The sequence below is a fragment of the Drosophila ficusphila genome, unplaced genomic scaffold (genome assembly GCF_018152265.1).
Source record: "Drosophila ficusphila isolate 14025-0441.05 unplaced genomic scaffold, ASM1815226v1 contig_198, whole genome shotgun sequence".
In the NCBI taxonomy this organism is placed as follows: Eukaryota; Metazoa; Arthropoda; class Insecta; order Diptera; family Drosophilidae; genus Drosophila; species Drosophila ficusphila.
Genome location: NW_025064092.1, coordinates 3652184 through 3676625, shown reverse-complemented (window position 1 = coordinate 3676625; position 24442 = coordinate 3652184). Strand labels below are relative to the sequence as shown.

The window sequence follows — 24442 nt, the reverse complement described above, 5'->3', positions numbered from 1 at the left end:
AAAAAAATTTCAACTCGATATTCCTACTGGAAGTATTTTTGGCCGCCTTCTCCATACAAGACCGACCACTGTGCGGCGGTCAAGCTTGCGACCCACTCGCTGGTGGATCGGTGTGGGTGTGGGTGTGGGTGGTTAATTGGGTGGTTGCGTTGGGGTGCCTCGCTCACTTGGCGGTTGAGTGTGTGGTGCTGGGTAAACAGCGGGCAATTGCACAAAGCAGCGACAGGCGGTCAGCAGAAGGAGGAGCAGGAGCAAAAGCAGTAGGAGCAGTGGCAACATCACCAACTGACAATGACAGCAAATGTCAAACAGTCTTTTCCACAAGACCCACCCACTTGCCAGCACCACCACCCACTGGTAACCACCCACCAGTAACCACCCACCAGTAACCGCCACCTCATTGAGTGCACTGACGCCATCTCGCTCCCTCCGTTCATCTGTCAATCAGTTTATCTGTCTCTTTTGTTTGTCCGGCAGCAACTCGTGTGCAACTTCCACAATGCGCCAAGGGGACAAAGGGCTGCCACATGGCAGAGCAACTGCCCCATAGATTGCGATAAGCGGACGAGAAGTGGGCGGGGGGGGAGGATTCACTGCACGGGCGGCAGGAAGAAATCCAGCTCGACCTGGCTTAAAAGGATTGCAGAATGGCCCGCGGCGCGGTTTCCAAATCGAAAAGATTCCACAGATTTCAGCCTTTCGCGCGGACTATGTTCGAATTCATTTTGCAAACTTCCAGGAAGTGTTTACTTTTCGAGGAAGGAAACAATAAAGTAAAATGTTTTCCAAAATTGATTTAATTAAAAAAAGACACAAGCTCCATTTCCATTAAAATATTTCTTAAAAACGTTTAAAAAGATACATTATTTGTAACCCAGAATATGGATAACTATTATTGAGAAATAATTATAAAAAACAGATAATGAATTTGGGTATTAGATCCATCAACAGATATTAAATAAATATTATATGATTATCAAAAGAAACTTTCATCTTTAACATCATACACACTCGCACAACATTCATTGATTATCAAGAACTTGTTTTTAAAGCAAAATCTGTTAAATTTTATCTTAAAAGCATAGATAGACATTTTAATACCCCACTGAATCCCTTGTCTTAAATCATTTATTGAACGTCTTTTATTGCCTGGCGCGCTGACCTTATAAATTCTTAATTTAAACTTTTTTATTGCCCCAAACTGGCGTGCTAAATTCTTAATTTCCACTTGTACTTCGGCTTTGGCTAGTTTAAAACCGTAGCCTCGTTTTCCTTGAAAGGATCTGCGACCCAAGCACACACAAACACACACACACATACACATATTTATACAAACTGAGAAACACACATATCGAAATGGATTTTTCGAAATTCCGAACGCATTGCGAACAGCTAACGTGGCGTATCCGTTCGTGCGTTTTTGGTATGCTTACGATTCCGGCACGACAGGAAGTGGAAATGGGGAAAATGGAAGTGGCAATGGAGGTTGAGGTGGGAAATTCGGGTGGTCGAAAAACGGGGCTGGGTTGGGTGATTGGTGGGGCAAGGGGACTTATTTTCAAGAGGCCAAGAAAACGTCGAAAACGTTTCAAAACATTCAACTTTTTTGCATCTAATTATGGGCAATTTGATTAGGGCTCATAAACAAACAAGGCCACACACACACTCACATACCCTTCCTTCAGAACAAACCCCCACGAATACTCACACAAACACACACACACACCCATACACACAGAGACACACACAAGTGTCAATATGGAGCCGCAGGTGGCGCAATTGCCGACGCTGTCATGGCTGACAAAACGCAAACGCAAACAGAAACCGCCGCGGCCTTGTCCCAAAACCCTCACCAAAGCCACCCGCCACTTGCCACCCGCCACCCACAGACTCGCCCCAACTCTCGCCCCCAAAATACCCAAAACAGAAAAAATAAAGAGAGAACAACCAGACCGATTCGAAGCGAACCAAGACAGCCACCAACTGTTGAATCGTGGCAACAGTTTCTGGCCGCCATGTTCGCTGAATTTCATTTATTTACGGCGACAGCGGGCGAAATAAAACAATTTCAGTTCGCCAAGGCCTAAAATAATTCGTCAACGGTCTTTTTAATTACTGCATATGTTCGCTTTTGCTAGAAAAAATAAGAGGAGTGTTTTTTTTGTTATTTCTCCTCAAAATTTCAACGGTTTTGAATTTGTTCCATTTGAATTATTTTAGTGCAAATAAACCATAAAAATAAAGCCGAAATGCACATGGCGAGCATCATGTATTTGTGTTGTTTAAATGCAAATGGACAAAGAGCAGCCATATATAAATGAACTAATTTTAATAATTCAAGAGCTGCTTAACAACTGCGGTTGACTGTTTGCGTTTAAGGCCGAAAATGAATTGGTAATGGAATTTTTGGGCGAAGGGCCGCCGGCAATTGGCATTGTTCGCGTTGACTTATCACAATTGGATACCGGGCGTTGGGCAAATAAATAAAATCAAAACGCGACGCCGCTGCCGACAAATTGCGAGCACATACGTATGTCCCTGGCAATGTCCTGCAGCCTGGCGCTGTCGCTCCTCTTAAATGCATCAAAATGTGCAGCCTACTTTCAGGCCTTCACCCGCTTTTCCGGCACCCACTTTTCGCCCCTCCCCCCTCCTTTTCCACGCCCCGCCCCCTTCCACTTGTAGCCCGGTTTTCCCTTGATCCGCACAACACAATACAGAAAAAGGGAAATAAAAGTGCTGCAACAACGACAGCGACACACATTTTGCGGTTGATATGAATATCGATTCGACCCGTTAACTGTGCCAGCTTGCCGCCCCCTTTTTACGCCCTCCGCCCCCCTTCTCCCCCTCCCCCTTTTTAGCCTGGTATGTAAACTAGAACTTTGTATAAATTTATGTGCACAACAATGTTTATGTTGTTGAATAAACGAGCAGTTTTGCATGCGGCGAACGCCAAGACCACTTCTCTTCCTCTCGCTCACTCCATGTGTCTGTGTGTGTGTGTGTTTCAGTGTATGTGTGAGAGAGAGTTTGTGTGTCTGTGTAATGGCAGGATGCAACATGAAAATGGCGTGTGGCTAGCAACGTTTTATTTGCTCGTTCTCTTGGTCCTTTTCCTTTTCTCCCCTCTGACTGACTCCTTTTTTCCTTACTCCTTTCCTTTGCAAGTGTGTTTGTGTGTGTGTTCGTGTTTGTAGGTGTAGGCTGCACTTAAAATAGAAATATGCCACACACACTTGCACCCATACACACTTATGGGCAGTGAAAACATTCAATTTCAGTACGGAAATCGCTTAACAGCCCTAAATAATGGTCAATATCTGGGCCTTTCACCGATACTTTCCCCCACTTTTCCTTGGTTTTTCCTCTTTTGGCAAACCTAATTAAGCACATTCAACATTTACCATTTCGGTGAGGAGATTTTTCGCACTGAAAAAACACACATGGTTAGAGATGCCATCGTGATATATCCTGTATTTATTTATATTTCGCTTTTGGGAGTTTTATTAATGATATTTCTTCGTGGATTAAATTATATATTTTTTAAGGTGCAATAAAAAAATGTTTACTACAACGTTAATAACTTATTAAAAAATATTTTGCCAAGGCTGAATATCTTCTATTATATTTTATTTCTCATTGTAACGGGAAAAACGTAGTAATTAATATTACTACATAAAAAACCAGGTTAAATAATAAGAGCCTTTCCAAAAGTATTGATTTACTGTATCTGAAAAATATTCTTAACGAAAGCTGAAATTGCAGTTGGGTATAATTTAAAATATTATAGTTTTCTTTTAGAGAACGAATGAGTTTTAAAGTAACTCCCAGTGAAAAATGAATTTTGGTATCGCAGCAACAGGGAACAGCAATCTGTTGGCTGGCCAATGACCAACATCCAGACGCAATGTCTGATCCTTTGATTTAATGGAGCCCTCACCCACACACACTCACACAACCACACACACACACACATTCGAGAGGGGAGAGAGATAGATGGAGCCACATACTTACGAGCGTTCAATCAAACTAAGCGCAAACAAGCCTAGAGACATGAGACATGAGACAGGACTAAGGGTCCAAAAGGACGAAAGAGCGGAAAACCAAGCCAACGAAGCGTACGAAAATAAACAAAAGCGTGGGAAGTCTGGGAGTTGCGAGGGGGTTAGAGCGAGAGCGCAACAATGGGAGTGAGCGAGATGGCACGAGGTGTTTGGTTATGGCCGCCAGGACATCTCTCACACACAGACACGCACGCACACACATATGCACGCAGAGAGAACTTACTTAAGCGAGTGATTTTCAGATTTTCCGCTTGGACTTGCGTCTGTGTGGGTGTGTGTGTGAGTGTCCCCAAGTATCTTAGTGTGCGTGCGAACCCATTGTGATTTTAATTTTCATGGGCCGTCAATAAAACGCTGCCATTGATCGTGCAATCAGAAATAAACCACAAATTGCTAAGCAAACAGGTAGTAAAAGAAATATCAACTTAAGCATTCATGTTTATGATCAACATTTCACTTTAGGTTCTATAAACATGATTGAAATAAAGTGTCTTGGAATTTTCCTAATTTAAGAAATATAAAGAAAATATTCAAATGGATAGACTTTAATTTGTTCACCTTATTAAGTTTTAATAACTTGTATAAATTATAAATTTAATACTAATACTAATAATTTCAAGCTCTTTAATATATTCAAATATATTAAACCTAATTTAGTATTTTTCCTCTTTACGTTTGAGAACAAACTGCTGCTGAACAACAAGTTTAATACAAGTGTTTGAATACTGATGAGCTTTGAGTATTCGTCCTTTATTTGTATTCGCATCCAGCAGATGTGTGTCTGTGTGTGAGTGAATGCCCTGTTGGTGTGTGTGTGTTGGTTACCTTGGTGCTAGTTTGGAATCATTCATCATTCCCGGGCAACATAGTTGTAAATAATGTTACCCACAAGGATTCCTCTTGGCGATTATTATGGCGATAAATCAAAGGCAACCTCCTCGGCTCCCTGTCCACCTTTCTCCTGTCTCCTTTCCCCTGCCTCCTTTCCCCTGCTCCTTTATCTGTCTTATTACTTCTCTTTTGTTTGTTCTTTCCCCCATCAGTTTCTGTGACAATATTCCTCACCTATGGCCACGCGTTTTGTTTGTTTTTGTGGGGCAAAAACAGACTATGGAGGTAAATATGCAAATTACTCTGGTCCAGCTATGTGGCCTGACTGACTGACTAACTGACCGATTGTCTGACTGACTGACTGGCTGACTGACATACTGAAGAACTGACGTCAGGACGATTGCCTTTGCTATTAAGCCGGCAAAGTTGATGGCATGTGCAAAGCCCTCTGTGGGCCAATCTATAAATAAGTTAAGCAAACAACAAGAGCGCGTTGGAAAACTTCAATCTACATCCGACAGCGATATGGAAATGAGGGGTCGTCTACGTGTGCGTGGGATATGTGTACACTGACCAAAAATTGGCACATTAAAACCAATGAAACTAATCAAAAAATCATCAATATGGGATGGATATTAAGCACAGAATTCATTAATAATAATAATTAATTTGTTTTGTTTCAGTTTTATAGTTATATTATAGTTATATAAATTTAAAGTAAATAAATAAAGTAAATAAAAGGAAAACAAGTTTTGTAGTGTATTTTCTCATTGAGAAAACAACTTTTAAATTGAACTTTTTATCTCGCAATGCAAATGTCCTAAAGGACGTCATCGTTGTGGGATTCACCGTTATAAGTTCATTCCACTTCTCACACTCCTTTTTGCTGCAGCACTGCAATTAGCCAAAAGTTAGATGACAAGCTGATGAGCTTTTTAACCAGAATAAGCCAGACGTCATTTTCCCCGAGTTATTAGATAAAAAATATTTCCACGTAGGAGGAAAGCTAACTAAGAACTTACCTATTTCATTTTGTTTACATTTCTAAAGCAAATTGTTTAGTTTTTTGTTTTTAATGTTGTAGAACAATATGTTTGCCATGATATACATGTTTCTCATGTTTGACATTTTTAACAAGTAAATAAATTTAGAACCATTTTATATTTTATATAGAAAATGTTTTAGTAGAAAAATTTTGTAGTGATGAAAAAAAATTGTCGGTGATTTCAGATTTTGGATTATTTAGTGAAAATATTTTTGATTGTTTATAGCTACAGCTGAATTCGCCCACCATTTATTTGAAGGATTTATTCTGTAGTCCGAAAATCCTCACACATTTGCTCATTCAATATTGAATGCATTTGTAACTAATTCAGGTAAATCTTCTCGCAAACTTTCAATTAAATAAAAGCAGTATTAATCAAAAGGTCTGCGGATAAGGAAAAACGGGGCGTTGAGTGGCGCAGGGGGAGGGAAGGGGGATAAAAAGGGGAGGGGAAAGGAAAAGGGAAGGTAAAAATGGGGGACAGCCAAGACAGATGGCCGGAGATGACAGGTAAGCAGTTTGCGTTTGTTTGTGTGCGAGCACACACGTGTGCAAATAACAATAATCAGGACACGCACCCATACACACACACAATCGCACACATTCGCACACTCGGTGTCAACGGACAAAACAAATGATGATAACTGCGAGTCAAATGAAATGTCCACGAGGAGACGAAAAAAAGGGGAAAAAAAGCTGCAAAAAACGAACCGAAATGAGGCAAAAATAAAAATAACAGCATCGAATCGAGCAGGCAGAAAATAAAGACAATATTTGTCAAGCACACTCGCACACCCTCTCTCACACACTCACACACATTCAACAGCGTTTACGCAGGCCGGAAGTGAGTGCCGGACTCGGAAATGGACCCCACACCAGAACCAAGGGCCCGAAATGAGCCTGAAAACACCCAAACTCCAACAGCCAACCCATCAACGAATGTAAAACCGTAAAGATGTAGATGATCATGCACTGAGAGAAAGCCAGACTCAAAGGGGCTAAACTTAAAATATTTCGGAACCTTTCCTTGGGATTTATTACAGGTAAACCAAGTAAGTCAACAATTTAATCACATCTAATCTATTTAACTTGAATTAAATTACAACATTAAAATATTTAAAATTGCTAAAGTGTTATTTCTTTGCTGGGTTAATATATTAAAAACTTGGCAATTGATAAAAAATTGGTGGTGTAGGGGAGCATGGGGCATTGTCGACACTTTTTTTTCAAAGTCGTTTTTTCATAGTGAAAATATATTTTTTGATAATGTAATGCATATCGTTGTATTCGAAAAAGATCTGGCTAATAACATTCAAAAAGTTTTTTGGTCTATTGTCAAGGGGGTGAGTGTGGTAACCAAAAATCTGAAGTGTTGTCAAATTCAGAAATTGAAAAATCGTGGGGTAAAGTCGACACCCCCCTGGGGCAAAGTCGACACATACCTGAAACTCGAAGAAAATGAACACAAAATCATAAGGTATCAATATTTATTCGTCAATAAGTAAAATGTTTACAAAATACAGCCATCTACCCATCACTTCCTTTTCAGCCAATCAATTAATGTTCCTCGGGGAATGTCTTTCTTTTCAGCTGCCTTTTTTGCAGCTAAGCCTTCCGATCGTACTGCGTGGATGGCCGTTTTGATATTTTCCACGCTTACGGGAACCGTTTTCCTTTTATAATTGCGTACCATTGGGTGGCAAACATGGCAAAGTTGATCAAAATTCTTCAACGCATTCAATTTTGTTCAGTACACAGAGGCAAACACGCTTTAATGTCGGTGTCGACTTTACCCCACATACATAGTGTCGACAATGCCCCACACGACATTTTTGCAAACAAGTTACATAAAAATCATGATAATATAATAAAATTTTAAGACGAGTGTCATTTATATCTTCTGTGAACTCTACTGAATAAAGCCAACATACCTTGATAACTCTTCGCAATGCACAATTCTTAAAAAACCAAACTTCACACGATCGGAAAATTTTACTTTTGTGTGCCAAAAACACATGTGGCGTAATAACAAATTTTCCATAACTCAGAATGCCACCAAACTTCGTTGGTAATGTGGGGCTCTTAGGACCTACATTCGGTAAAAAAATTACGTCGATATGATTTATAGTTTTTTTTTTAGAACGGGTGTCGACTTTACCCCACTGTCGACAATGCCCCATGCTCCCCTACTTTGTACAATTAAATTTATTATTATTATTAAAATTTCCCAAAACCGGTTTTTAGTTTCCAAAAGAAGAACTTTTCAGTTTTGTATCTTTCCACAAAAAAACTTTAGCATTTGCTTAATTCAAATTTTTCTCGGTGCCGGGAAACGCAACGAATCGAATCGAACAAAGCCAAAATTTGGGGAAAGGCGAGTGGAAGGCGGAGGGAAAGGAGAGTGGAAGGCGTAGGGAAAGCCGAGGCTGCGGATGGGGTTAAAAACATATTTGCCAAGGACGTTGGTCGGACGTTGTAACCGCCGAGCAAACAGTCGGCCCAATCAAAAGTCACAAACACAGGCAAACACAGGACCCCCTACACACACACACACACATTGAGGGAGAGAGAATCTTGCAGACACACAGACAGGAGCACACTCACACACACACACGTAACGTCTTGGCCAGAAAGCAAGTCAAGTCAACAAAAAGCAAACTATTTGTTTGCCAGCCTGCGTTTGCTTGTGTGCTTTCCAGCCACCCGCTTTCCCGGCCAGCCAGCCAGCCAGCCACCCATTTTCCGCCCAATTTTCCCTGTCAGCCAATTTGACAGTTAGCAGTTACAACATAGTTACAGCCATCCACAAACACGAGTGTACACGATGTACACACAAGTGTGTGCTTGTGAGTGTGTGCGTTTGATTGTGTGAGTGAATAGAATTGCTGGCAATTTAAATTATTGTTTAGGCCATAATACATCGGGCCACTGTAATGGGATCGTCTCGTATCGAATGGCCAAGATACTTCTTACTCGATTCATCGATTTCGATGCTCACAACGACAAAGGTATTGTTTACATCGGGCTTAAATTACTAATCGTTCAAAAGCCAATTACGAGCCTCTACAAGTGCACAACTATCCTCTCACCTCGCCATCCAACTCATAATCTTGCATATATAGTAACGATTACATTATTTTGATCAAATATATTTGAAATTTCGCCAAAGTGCGCACTTAAATGGGATTTTGACCTAATTCAGCTTTAAAAACAAAACTAAGATTACAAAAATTAACTTTTTGTGGTGAAATTTGAACATGAATGCATTTTACTTAGTGAAAAATGCATTTTGGCATAGTAAGCCTTGAAAACAAACATTTAAAACTATTTTCTAGCCAAATCATAGCATGAATGCATTTTACTTTAGAGACATTTAACACGATTTACCTTTATCATGTAAATAGAATATGAAAAATCTTTTAATTTCGGCATTTCTTAGAATAAAACCCAAGTAGAACAGACAGTTCAATCTGCAAAAAATTTGAAGAGCAACTTGAAGAGCATTTTTTGATTATGCAGCAGTGGCTCACGAGCAAGAAACCAAAAATGAATTTCCATTGAAATCGTTCAGGTGTAAAAAGCACAAATTTGTTATTTTATATGAGGCGGGCACAAACAAAGGAGGCAAAAAAAAAAAAAAAAAACCGGCGGCAGCAATGATTCATTCAAAGGAGATTGAAGCGGACAAAATGTGTGGGTTGGGTGGCAATAAATAATATTTTTTGTATCAATTTGTCAGGCGGAGGAAGTTTCCTCTGCGAGTCGCCCACTGAGAAAAATCCCACACAGACACGCACTGACGCACGCACGCATACAGAGACACAAGCACACATACACACACACACAGAGAGAGAGAGAGACAGACACACTCATAGAGGACATGCAGGGCAAACAGGACACATGCAGTTGACAGTTAATGGTCTAATGAAATGTCTTTGGGTTATCGCAGCTGTTTACCTGGCTGACCGAATCAGGACTTTCAGCCACGTTAAGCTGCCAGCTAAGTCCCAAACAATGTCCTTGCCGTATGTCCTTTCCGCCCTCCCACCTACCGCCCACCGCCCACCGCCCACAGCAGCTTGTGCATCGCAATTAATTGCCACTTGCGTGTGTGCGTAAGCAGTGCCACTGCGGGAAAAACTCGTTGGAAAACTTCCCTTTCGAAAATCAGGTATGTACTTCAGTCCTAAACTTTCATCAGCAGGGATGAGAAAAATTTACAAAACTTTTTAAGTACAAAATAACCTAAAGTTCTTGCAAATGGCAATTCTAATAAACCAAGTTACCCTTTTAACTAAGATTTGTAATATTATATAACAAATTTTCTTTCACAATCGAGATTCCCAACCAGTTTTCACAAAGGAAATTCAAATAAGTATTTCCTTTTCGAAATTCGGAAGTCCAGCACACATGCACACGAGGAACGCAGCCTTTTTGCACCGTGTCCTTTTGTGGAGCTGTGCGAATGACTGAGAGCAGGACTCCACGACACACACACACACACATATACATGGATGTCGAGCACATTCCGCAGGACTATTTACAACTACAGCTACGAGAAGTGACAGCTGCAGCTGCTGCGAGCAGGACATCGGAACTCAAGCTGTGGTCCTTGCAGATGATAACCGGCAATTGCGGTGGATAACTGGGATAATCGCACCGGCTGCACCGTTGAGGTCCAAATCCTCGGAAGGATCAATAAGTCCTTGCATTAAATTTAAGCCCCGCTCAGCGACATTTCCAATTAAAATGCTCTATAGCCCAATGAAGTTGCATTTCGTCAGCACTATTTGTTTCATCTACCCATAAAAATGTATAAAATATTATATTTGATAGGAGTGGAATGCAAAACAAGAAAAAAACAAAATGGCAATGGAAAATCAATATCAATATCAATATCAATATGGCAGCCACTTTCAGGCACAAAATGCAAAAATGGTAAAATCGTGAAATGGTGAGTCGCCAAACACTGCACATATATTTGCACAATTCACAAAATGGGGAAAGCCAATTAAACTGGCCAAGAGCGGCGCCGAAGACAAGGACAAATTTGCATAACTGATTAAAAACTTTCCACCCATTTTTCCGACCGGCAAAGGTGGAAAGCGACGTAAAGCGGTGGAAAGGGGCGGAAAAGTCAAAGTGTGAACACAAATCCTATGACCAACTTTAAGCACTTCGGCAAGGGACCAAACTCAAGCACAAATTCAATTATTAATTTAACTTTCCATTGAGTTTTCCCTGGCCTCTCGTCCGCTCCTTCTGGCCATTGTTCAATCTATCAATCTAAGCCTTTAGCAAACTGAAAGGCAAACTGGAGGCTATCTGGCTTATTAATAATTTTAAGTTGAACTTTCTTGACTCGATTATAATCTAAGGCTAAAGCCTAGGCACAAAGTTTCGTCACAGTAAATTGTATTAAATATATTAGGTTTTATTAAATAAATAAGAGCCCAAGATCAGCTGAAAATTTATGTTTTTTTTTTTTATATAAACTCAAAGAAAATTTAAAAGGCTTCTATTAAAATAAAATAAAAATAACTGAATTAAGTAGAGAATAAATATTTTTAAAGTGCGCTAATTTTTTAAAATTTTTCACCATTTGCAAAAGTAAACTTTATCTTTTCAATAACCTTTAAGTAACTATAAGAAAAAGAGCTCTATTTTACGATTCGTATAATTCTATTCTACAATTTCCATTGAACTTTAGAGCGTTTCGAAAAGAGCAAAAAGCCAAAGTCCAAGGGAGAAATTTATGGCGCTTTGGCTTATTAAAAATCAAATTCCCCGGCAGTGATTGAATTGACCGTTGATTGAGAGCTCTGAAGGAAGTCCGGGTGAAATCCTCTTAGCTGGCAGCTCGGCGAAATGCAATAAAATCGATTAGTGCCATGAGCATAGCAGCGCGGAAATCACAATATACCCACAATATGCCGCACCACCGCACCACCGACCATCGATCCACCGAGCCACATCGTCGTCATCGCAGGACGACTTCCTGCCTGTCTTCTCCTCGTGTAATCCAAAACCAAATCCCCGCTAAAAAATGCATTGTTCGCCATTAGCGGAAATAATCGGAGGAGAACGAGGGCTGTACGCATATACATATACATATATATAATCTATATGTATACGTCTATATAGCATTATATAGCGGCCCAAGGCTGTAAACCACTAAGCTTCCCCTTTTGGCCCGTTTTCTTGGCGAGAGCCAGCTGAAATGCCGGATTAATTTAAAGTATGGCCAGGAAAGGTCGGGTTACAAATGGCAACATTTAAGCCAAATTCAGTGATAAGTCGTTGGGAACTTATCTTGCGGAACAGGTACGTTTGAAAAGTGCCCTCGTTGGATGAATTTAATAAGCAACATTCATTGTAAGACGTTGAAAATGTTCCAATTAATTCAGTTTTTTATGAAATCCGATGAAAGCCATAACTTAAAACCCAAAATCTAAATCATAATTTAAGCTCACAATTTTTCAAATGTTTAGATTACATAAGTTTTAAGGTGATTAAGATCTGGAAATTCCTCCTTGCAAAGCAAAAAAAACTGAAATGCTGCAATAAATTCGGTTTTTAAAGAAATCTCTTGGAAAAGAAAATTTTTTTTTTGAGGTGTGCAATGAATGATCGTATGTGAAATAATCATGAAAAGAAAGCATTTAAGGAGGATAACTACATATTTTTTAGGTTTGCTTGTTTTTTTTCTCTAAACTATCCAACAAATTCAAGCTAAAAAAAATATTCTAAAAGTTTTTCATGAATCAGAAAAAGAATCATATCCTCTGGTGACTCAGAGGGATAATATTTATTGCAGCGCATCCTGGGAACTGGAAAGTCGCCCTCGGCCAAAACTAAACTTTGCCTTTGGTATCTAAAATCTGTGGTAAATCGATAGAGAGATTAAATGTCTCCATGCCGCCCAAGCACTTGACGGATTCATTGCCCGCTCGTGTCAGCCACTTGTACTTGTCCTTCTACTCGTACTCGTAGTTGTAGTTGTAGTTGTAGTGGTAGATGTAGCCCTACTTGTCCTGTCCCCAACAAGGATTCCGAAAAGGGGAGGAGGGTGGAAGGGGAAAGGAGAGAGTGAAGGAGTCTATGACTCAATCCTGCTGTCGACGGCTGTGGCGATGTTTAAACAGAAAGCAGTTAAAAACACTAAGCAATGTGGCTGGCAAAAGAGAACGCGGGAATGCAGTAAGAAAAATTGAGGAAAGTTTTGGAACTAGATAAAAAAAATAATAATTATTAAAATATAAATCACATATACCAAAAATAAAATAAATATCATTTAATTAAGATATACAACAAAACAAATGAAAATACCAATCCTTATAAGTAAGGACAGAAATAATAATACATTTTTTTAAGTAATACAATAAATCAACAACATTCCTTAGAAGTAAATATCGTTTCCACAGTAACTTTATCGTATTGCTGCAGTATACAACTAGCTCTTTTTTCCTATTTTTTCTCCCACTGCAGAGGGCACAAAAATAGTGACAGCCGGCGGGAAAAGCGGAAGGCGGCAAGCGAAGGCGGATGAAGAGGCGCATAACGAGGCAGGAGATGAACAGCAGTTGCAGCCATAAAAAGGCAACCCGCCATGTTGTAACAGTTGTAAGCTGACAATGACAACGACAGAGATGGCAATAGCTGGCCAGAGGGAGATGGCAATTGGGAATCGGAGAGAGACAGCGATACAAAGAAGACGAAGTCGACGTGGCACGCACATCAGCAACAACAACAACCACATCAACAACAACAACAATAACACACCAGTGAGTGCAAAATGTAATTGAATTTCTGTTGACAGATTTTAACGCACAATATCCTGCAGCGACATTGTCGCAAAAGGCGTCGAAAAAAACTCACACACACAGTCAGACCAAACAAAAAAAAAAATAAGAAAAAAAGTACAACAAAATAAATGGAAGATAAGCTCGGCGAATAAGTTACAAAAACCGTAAATAAAAAACGCAAGAGTGTGGAAATTACACGAAGAAGGCGGAAAAATCACAGACAGCGACCATGTGCAACGCTCGAAATTCAATATCGTTTCTATACAATCAATCCGGTCAACATCCACGCTTTATACTCTGTTTGCCATCGATAAATATTGCATATTGCCAGATTCTTTGTACTGATTGCCAGTTGCCGCCGCTCATTCAATTATAGATGACAAAAGATCGGCAAAGGAATACAAATAGCCCTGCACCCCAGGGCTTAACTTTATTAAGTGTTTTTTTAGTGGTAAACAACAAATTTATTGAATTCGTTGATAAACAAAGAAAGCTGCCTGTGAAAATGTGTACTGTAATTAAACATAAAATGTATTTTTATGCTACAGATATTTTCTGCACAAAGTTGTAAATTGTAATATTGTGAATAACCTCGCTAGTTAATTAGTAAAAACTTTTTATTTATTTTTAAATCAAAAAACAAAAATAAATAAAAATCCAGTAGGGCTATCAATGCCGACTAAAATCTGCAACATTTTCGGCAATTAAAACTTTAAAATGTATTATTTTTAAATGTTTTTTTCCCAGCACTTGTCGTGTAGTTTCGAGCCAAACTTTTGACAACAGCCGCGGATATGTTGGGGGATATGGAAATGACAAAAGTTTCCACCGGTAGTCAGGGCTGTTTTTCTCTTCCGATTCTCCTCGTACCTCTCGCTTTTGTCCTCCTCTGCCTACTCGCTTTTCCACCAACACACTCGCCAAAAGTTATGCAATTCAATTATGTCCTTTTGATTGTTTCACAGTTTTATTTTTTTTCGGTTCGACAAGAAACGAAAAGTGAAATGAAATGAATACTCTGCGTCTTGCCATCCTCCATTTAACTTGATGAGACGCACTCACACACCGAAAAGCAAACGCACGCACTGGCGGAAAAACGATTTTCCATGTACCCAGCGCTTTTCTCTGGGCAGGCACACAAGTTTTTATGTTGTCCTGTAATAACAGACATGGGAACTGGTTGACTGACTGACTGACTGACTGAATGGCTGGCTGGTTGGCAGGTTGGCTGGTTGGCTGGCTGTCCTGATTGACTGATTGATGAACGGACTAACTGAGCCGCAGGCAAATTGCGAATGCACACTTAATGTGCTTACATGAAAAATCAATTCGCTGCGAGACGTTGAGAGGTCCAAAAAAACGAGAAAGTAGAGCCGCACTAGCAGCACTAGACGTTATAGTTCAGTCGGGACGAAAAGGACTTCCAGATGCAGTACACAACACAAAAAATCGTGAATTAGCATTTTCAAATAACTAATATTACAAAAAAACAAAAAAAATAATTACTGCCACAAAACTATTTCCCTGCACATATTATTAACTTTAAGCGAATTCTAAATTTTGTAATCAGATTTTTAAGTTACAAATGATTATCAAGCATAGCTGGTTAAGTTTTTATATAATATTTTATGATGTTATTTAGAAATTTATGCTATGAAGCACATTTATATATGATATTTTTTCAATGTATTTGCACTTTGAAATCCTAGAAAATGTGTTTGGCTCGCTTTAAGGCCGGCACAGAAAACATGGCGAAAATTTAACCCAGCAGGAGACTCCAATCGATTCCATTTCTTTTGGGATGGAAAACCGCACCTCGAAGGGACTGGGCAACGGAAAATTGGCGGGGGGCCGGAGAAAACTCAGCTGGATGCAAACAACAAACCACTTTGGTCCGAAGAGCCCGCAAATGTGTGTGATGAGTGCCATAAATGTGACACCAACAACAGCGGGTCGTCACTAAAAATTAACGCAATATTGACGCATAAAGTTAGAGAAACTAAAGTGAAAATTCCATGGCGGATTTAATTCCCGTTTTTTATTTTAAAACACAAAAAAAGTTATCATAACCTTGGGAGTTAATTAGTTGTTTATTTGCCTTTTTTCTAGCGTTTGCATTTCATTACCAATTCTCAGATCATTGCATTACACGTTTCAATAATTGCATTGCAATATGATTTTAAATTTGATTTTGCATTTATGCTAATAGGTGGAAAACCAAAAAACAAAAAAAAAAACGTACACTTTTTATCCGGTAAATTTCACTTTTAAAGCTTTTAAAAGAGATTGATGATTAAGCGAATAAATGGCAAAACATTAAAGTTTACGTATGTAATGGCAAGGGATCACTTATGTAAATAAAAGCGCTGAAACTATATACCATTTAAGTTGGATTAGCTAATTAAGAATTAAATAAATAAGTTAATTAAATAAATAATTTATTATCATTTAAGCCCCTGAACAAAAGTGAATTAGAAGCAAATAACACTAAATAAGTTCGTTTTTCATAGTCAGATAATGAAACTAAAGTACACATAAAAAAGGTTTAGCTATTTGGTCAGGACAATTACTTTTTGAAGAGCTGTTAATCAGAAGAAGAAGAATGTGTAAAAAGCATTATAGCTTCCACTCCATCTGATTCTGCTGCTGAATTTCTTGCCTGAAAATTTTATAGATACAAGCAAACCAGAATAAAGCAAAACTTTACCGAGGGGGCGGGAAAAAGGAAAAGTGTGTGGCTGTGGAGTCCAAGGCCTTTTTCCGTCCGCTTTTTCTTTGTATGTGTGTGTATGTGTGTGTGTGTGTGGGGGGGTTTGTATGTGGCACTTGAGTAAGGTCAGTTTAAGCGTCTGGGGAAATGGTTATCCTTATTGCATACTTCGGCAACAATGTCTTCTTTGCGACTGCGTGTGTGTGTCTGAGTGCTCAAGAAGTCTCATATCAGTTGCCTTGGAGGCTTGTTCACAAAGATAATCCGAAATCATACTTAAATTTGTATTCATTTTGAACGCTACAAAGCATTTTTAGTAGCGCATTGTAAGCTATTTAACTTTAAGGCAGCAAAACGTTACAAACAAATATGTATTACATTTTTCAAACATGTTTATAGGAATCAATAAAACACTCTGCTACTTTTTGCCAACTAAATTTATATAAAATCCACCAAAAACAATTTATAATAATAGACCGATACAAAGTAACATTAGAATAAAAGCTATTCAATTTGGTTAAAGGCCTTTTCATTGGCGTAAAATGAGGGCAAGATTGCTTTGTATTATAAAGCTTCACCTATTGTGTGTAGAAGTTTTGCGAAATTCCTTTGCAGCTTAAATAACCGACGGCGGGCAACAATTGAGCCAGTTTCCATGCTTCGAGTGCCACAAAACATTCTGTCCCGCCGTTTTGGCCTTTTTTATGGAAGCAATTAAAATTCGCTTACTTGCTGAACATTCGCGGGGAGAATACATAAATGAAATCAAGCGGGGAATAAAATATGTACAACAAGCGTTTAAATATACATTCTGGCTTGGTTAATAATAAAGGAATTTTCCTGTGCTCTTATTAAATTCTGCTCCTTGGCAAAAATTGCCATTTTAAATCTGTCTTCTTCTCTTTTACAAAATTTAATACCGTTTGGCAAGGATACCGAAGAAGACAATGAAAACATTTCATTTGACGAAAGTGAATTTTAATATTTAGAAAGATTTAGAGCTTCATTTTCAAAATTCACAGAATCCTCCATTGATAATCTTTGGCCTGCGTATTACTTTGTGAAATTTTTGGCAGATTTTTACCTCAACACAATTCCAATTTCATGTGTGCAAGTGTGTGTGTGTCTGTGTTTGTATGTGTGTGTGTGGGAGCGGCATTTATAAGCCACAAAAGAAATAAAAAGGACGAAGGCCCTAAGACCGTTTCAAGTTGCTGAATGTGTGCTTCCTTTTTTGCCTCACTTTTGTATATGTCCGTTTGAATTAATATTACAATGTCCTTAAGGTTTATTTGGCTTGATATTCCTTTTTATCTTTATATTTGCTGCCCGCCTTTCCCAGCTGCTTTGTCGGTTTCTGATTCTGATTCGGATTCGGATTCGGATTCTGATTCTAATGCTGATTCCGATTCCGATTCCTTTTCGCTTTTGGCTGTTTGATATTTATGCTTTCTTGGCTTCTCGGCTCGCATTGTTGTTTTATTCCTTGGCATATTAAAAATTCATACAAATGTAAAACGAAAATCCTCAAGACAATCATAAAAAACAGCAGAGGCAAGCGAACCCGGCAAAGGGTTCTCTTCTCCATTTTTTTCCTTTTTTTTTGGCTCAGTGGGAGTCGCAAAAACGCTTGCAAATAAAAATGAAATATAATTTTAGCTTGCAAATCCACGTGTCTTTCTGTCTCAGTTTGCCTTAGTCTTTCTTTGTCTGCGTGTGTGTAAGTATATAGTGAACTAAATCAAAGCTGCTGCCGCATAAAGCTGCTTAAAACGCGAAGGCCAAGCTGTGCATTCGACTGGCCCAAAAAAGTAGGCAACGACTTTCACTTGGCGCAACGCACACACTGCGTATGCGTGATATTTCGCTGTGCAAAATTATGCTTAAAACCTTCTGTTCTGTTGGTTGATGGAAATGGAAGGGCCGCGTGGCCTCTGGGACATACAGTGCGTATCGAAGTGCATTTCCGTATGAATAATAGGTACATTTATCACCCTCGGAGAATATTCGTCAATTTGCAGCTTAATTTTTTACAGCACACTTATAATCTTTTTAATAAAATTAACTATGGCAAAAATAATTTAAAATGTGCTTTGGGATAATTATAAATAAAAAACTAAGTTTAAAAAAGTATATTAAGTAACAAACTAAAAAATAATATTGTTACGAAAAAAAACATAAGTGTCCAATCACTATTCAGTTATTAAATCGACACACTTTCACATCGCACAAAGCAGGCATGAAACGCACTGTGCTGCCAGCCAACGTGGCGTATGCGTGATTTGGTGAAACGATTTTTCGTGCCCACTTGGCGACGAACGTGCCAAGCTTTTGGCTATTGATCTCTGGCTTTTACAGCCGGCTTTCCCTCCCTTCCCCTCTGCCCTTTTGTTTTCCGTCCGCTCGAAAGAAGCTCATAAAAATTCTAAAAACAATAAACGTCAATTTTTTCATGGCAGCTAATTCGGGGGAAGCAGCCTGCGGGCAGCATAAAGTGGCCTTCCACAGGAAGTTGGGAGGAAAAGGGCCTTTCGGTCTGAATGAAAAGCGTCGGATGTTTAACTAGGTTGACACTTCATCCAGCCCCGAGCCCCAACGATTTCCACTTGTTCAGTATTTTCTCCTTGCCTTAAATCGCACATCGCTTACCTGTAAAAAAAAAAAAAAAAGAAAAACAAGAGAAGCTTGATTAGATTGAGTCTATAAACTGTAAATTTCAAAAGCAAATTTAATATTATATATTCTTAAATAAATTCAAACAGCTCATGGTTTACTTAATAAATTGTGATTTACTGGGGCTCCTTAAAAAAAAGGTTTTTCCAAAACACTTTAAGTATTATAAATGTTAACATTAGACAAAAAACATAAAAAAAAAAAAATTTCGAGTACGATTTACTTGGTTAAATATGAGCTGACACAAGGAAAATTTTTTTACACCTAATTGAAGTTCTAAAAAATCGTATAAACAATTTAATCCTGTGTACATTTTCCATTAAAATCGGTAAAAAAAAAATTTTTTTTTTGAATCCATTAAAAATAACAATACGCGTGTGTAAATACATTAATAAAATGCTTTCGGAGTGTGAGTTAAATTAATTTATAGATACAATTACGGTAATTAACGTGGCAGAAAGAAGGCGCACAATTGAGTCCGTGGAATAAATAAATCAAAAACATATTGGCAACATGTACGAACGAGAACGAACGTGTGTATCAATTAAGCCGGAAAATAAAATCAATTTATTTATTTATTTAGTGGCCAATCGCATGTAAAATGCATATGAGGCTATACGCCTGGATTTGTGTGCTCCATTTATTATTTATTTGCACTCCACCGCGTATTTCGCCTCCATTTTCACCCAACCACCGGGCTTTCCCTGCAATTGTCCCTGCATTTCATTCTTCAGCACTTTAGTCCTGTTTGCACTGCGCCCACACCTAATTAATGCGAGTCCTTGTGCCGCTAGTGCAGGTTTTTCCATGGAAAAGCATGTAGGGAAAAAGCGGGTGGAAAGCGGGTGAAAATCGGGTGGAAATCGGGACAGCAGACAGACCGACGGAGCATTGGCTAAGGTAACCATTGAATAGATTGGAAAGGCGGGCATAAACTACAAGGTCTGCAATGATTAGGCGGTGGAAAGGGTAGTAAATTGGATGAAAAATTGATTCAAACGGTTGGCCAATTTAGAATAGCTTTATGGCAATGGTAGCCATTTGATAATTGGAGCACGATTTGAGCTAATTATGGTTTGTCAGTAGTGAAGCCATTTAGCTTGATGACATAACACTTGGCATATTTAATAGTTGGACCACTTAGTATAAACGCTTTTGAATCAAAATCTAGGCTTATAATTCAATTTTATGTTCACTCAAAAAACCCTAAGAAATGTATGATATTTGAGAAACAAGCTAAAAGTAAATAATCCTTTAAATCTGTTAATTAGGTTGTTACTTACAAAAAAAAAACAAGAAAGTCAATTGCTAATTACGTTTGCGTTTACGTTTCTTTCTACGATTCACGAAATCATCTAACTAAATCAACGTCGAAGCGAATCAAATCAGTTTGTATGTTTTTCCGTCCATTTCTGTTGCTGCGCTCAATTAGTTTTGTTAAAGCTTTCAATTTACACACAATTTTGACTGCCAGAAAGGTGGATGAGATGCGGGGAGGCGATGGTTGGAAATCCGAGGGCGTGGAAATCTGGGAGGTGGAAAGCTGCTGTCGTGGCAAGTCGCCAACATCTTGCAACGCCTGTGTTCTGTACGTCTGTACAACATAATTAAGTTTAATTGACAACCGCTGACTGTTTGATTGGCTTCACTTGTTTTTGTTTTTGTTTTTGTTGCCGTTATTGTTGTTTTTGCTCCTCGTTGTTTGTTGTTTTATTTTCCGTTATTGTTGGTGTACTTCTCCTTGACTGAGTGACTGCTTCCATTTGTGCCACTTGGCCAAACTCAACAATGACTACCGAGCACCCAGTCCGCCCACTCGACTTTTGCTCCAAGCCCCTCCCCTTGCTCCTCCCCCCGCCCTCATTATGTATATTATTTTCGCTCCAACATATATTCATCATATTAAGTACAATATGCAATTGTTGCTGTAGTCACACGGAGCGTATACTTAATGTGAAGGCAAGGGGATGCAAAAAGGGGGAGGAGTGGGGAGGGGGTAAAGGCAGCACTCAATAAATCATTCGGAATGGTCTCTGCTGCCAGTTAATCACACAAACAGTACCGACACAATACATTCCGTATCAGAACAATAAGACGAATGGGATGGGTAAAAGTTCACTACTTAAAACAATGATTCCCGTGAATTAAACCCCTTTAAAATGGCTTTCGTTTTATCACCAATATCAGGTATATTGCATATTTTAAATAAACAACTAATTATCTAGAATAAATTAGTAAGTACCAACAAATTCTAAGATGCATGAATGTTTCCTTAAGCTCGTTTAGGATTACTTTTTCTACACAAAATAAAACAAATCTTTCGTTACAATGAAAACGTTCAGATATTTACGATTAATTAAAAGTTTAGCCAAGAATTCCGACTTCCCTTTCGGTGTTAAACTATAAACTTTTGACAAAGTTGGAATCTTTGTGGTCACAGTTTAAAATTTTCACCCAGCCAAAAACTTCGGAGCGGTTGCCTCAATCCCAAAACTCGCACTTGTGTTTAATCAATTAAACTGGATAATCCGGCGATTCCTAATGGAAATCCACTAGATTTTCTGCTCGATATGTGGGGTCAGGTCACTCCACAGCCCCCTCCACATCCCCTTCCCATTTCGGTGGCCCATTCGTTGTCTTTTTCCCAGTGGAATCCACACGATTCAGAGGCGAGGCCATCCATGTCTGCTGATGAATAAACCGAACTCGTTGCGCTGACAGACGGAACATTGTTGAATGTGGCGCGCAGAAAACTTTGAAATGGATTAAATGACAGACGGATGGGTGGATGGAACGATGGATGGAGCAATGGATGGATGGTTGGATGGCTGGATGGATGGAAGGAAGGAAGGACTTGGGGCCAAGCCCACAGTTCAATGGACGATTTTCATTTTGCTTGCGGTAGACAAAAGTTTCTCCTTTATCAAAGTTGCGGCTTAAGGGCATCGGTGCGGGAATAATCCCGAGGGCTAAGGGGTAGTTATGGCACCAAGCTGCTATACATTACCGCTAACGAGGAATATCAACTGTTAAACTGCAGAAAGTGGCACAAAGCGATGAGTGGAGTGTTCAAGGACTGGGAAAAGGAAAACGCGAGTGTAAGCGGCAAATAAATCATAAACAGAGAGCAAATTCAAAAACCAAAGGATTTTGGAAAGGAAACAGTAGTTAAGAAAGGTGTAAACCAAATTGCAGAAAGTTGAAAAATGTAATAAAATAAAAATAAATAAAGTTCGTTCACTTAAAAATATATACAAACTTAAATACTTTTACTTATCTAATTTTTTTGATATCCCTTTTAAGCAAATTAATTAAAGGTTTTTATAAAAATATATGTTAAATTTATTTACTGTTTAAAAACCTTATACTAATAGACAATACTTCTTAAGCATTTCTTTAACAAACTGAAAAATCATTGCGTTAATATTTAGCATTAAGAACCAAACTTGCCGTAAATTAAAGCTAGCATCAAACGTCTGCTGTCTGGCCTTTTATTCTTTGCAAAGGCAATATACCCAACAATTTACGATTGTAATGAGTATAAAAACTTGTCTACAAGTTTCGTGTAGATTTTCATTAGCCACGGCAATGGCCAAAAACGAGGCAAATGATATCGAAATGAAAACAGACGGTGGACGGTGGGTGGATCAACCTGTTGCCCGAAAGTAATCGAAGTTCATTCCTTACTTTTCCTGCGGGTCACGAATAAATTCAGGCATTTAAGGTGCTCACGCGATTCGCCAGCAATAACAATAACAAAAGGAGACGACGTTGACGACAATGATGTGCGGCACCAACAACAACAAAAAAACAAAAAAAAAAAAAATACAAAAAAAAACAAAAACAAAATAAAATAAAACCCCAGACCACGGGGCGTATGCGTGTTACAGAAATAAAAATGGCTGCTACACACATACACACATATAGTGGCACTCACAGATACCGGAACACGTATGCATGTAAGTGTGTGTGCGTGTGTTTGCCATAGCTTCATTATGATGGCGTCGTTAGGTCTATTAAATTTCCCTTTGTTGCATTGCCCGCCGTCTTTTATATTGCTCCCCATAATTTTAGTTAGGTATAAAACAGTCGGATCGGGTCCTTGAACCTCACGCGAGTTGGATTTTGGTGCGGATTCAACGGCGACAGCTGATCTATATGTCGGCTAATTTTAGACGGTAGATAGTTTTATTGAAAGTTTTCTTTGTAGACAGTGTGATTTACAAGTTGGCAGGTAGAATATTTGATGAATATCCGTAAATAAAATGTAATATAGGGGTTACACAAAGTCAAACTGCTCTTTCAGGTTAAACAATTTGTTTTTCTTTTACAGACTCGATGAATATTGTAGGTATACAAATTATATTTACCTAAAAATATCATAGAAGTACTCATACAATTTACAAGAAACCTTTAAACACACAAAACTTTATATAAATGATAAGAAAAAACACATTTGTAAACAAATTCGTTTTTGAAACACAAAACTTGAACTCAACCAACCAAAGAGACAAAGTTGTTCTCTATAATTTAACCCAAAATGAAAGAAATGCAATTTAAAAAGAAAGCTGCAGAAAAGTTCGGATAAACAATGGAAGGCCACACGTTCGCAGTGCGATTGACAGTGGGGAAACTTTGTGCTCAAGCCACTTTCCCAAAAGCATTAGCCGCTGGAAAATCTCATTCGAGGTGCCAACCACATTGGCTAGTGTGTCCTGTGCCGTTGTCCTTTCGGCCTTTCGGTCTCAACTGCTTAACGGCTTATGTGCAAAGTCGCTAAAAACTTGAAAACTCGCGGCAATGCCATCTAAAATTAATGCGGCATGACCTTTTCAGCGAGCCAAACAACTTGTACGAAAAACTTTTCGCCAAAGACGTCTGGGGAAAGTGCGGCGGTGAAAGTACGGCGGGGAAAGTGGAGCACTGGCTGAAACAAATGGGGCACTACCTGAACTTGGACCCATTGATCTGATGGAAGAGGTTGGAGAAAGCTGGTCGTGGCCATTTAATGTGCGCATAATTGGCTTGTTGCATATTTTATCGCCTAATTGCCGCACATCGGTGGCAGGAATGGCCGAGTGGCATCCACATTATTCACCAGCCACCATTCTATTATTTAGAAAGTGTTTTTCTTAATTATGTTGCACTCACAAAAAAAATTTGAAAATCTTTTGAGATTATATATAAAAATTATTTCACCTTTTTTGTTTGAAACCAAATAACATTTTTCTGAGTTTAAATTTAAATTTGGGTAAATAATAATAAATCTCTAAGAATTGAAATAAATTAAAAAATAACTGAAAAATCATCC

General features: G+C 38.7%; 1 protein-coding gene across 2 annotated transcripts in view; it reads right to left on the bottom strand.

Moving 5' to 3' along the window:
- LOC108095520 (high affinity cGMP-specific 3',5'-cyclic phosphodiesterase 9A) overlaps nt 1-24442 on the bottom strand; it is a 115662-nt gene that overhangs the window by 46037 nt on the left and 45183 nt on the right. The window lies entirely within an intron of this gene.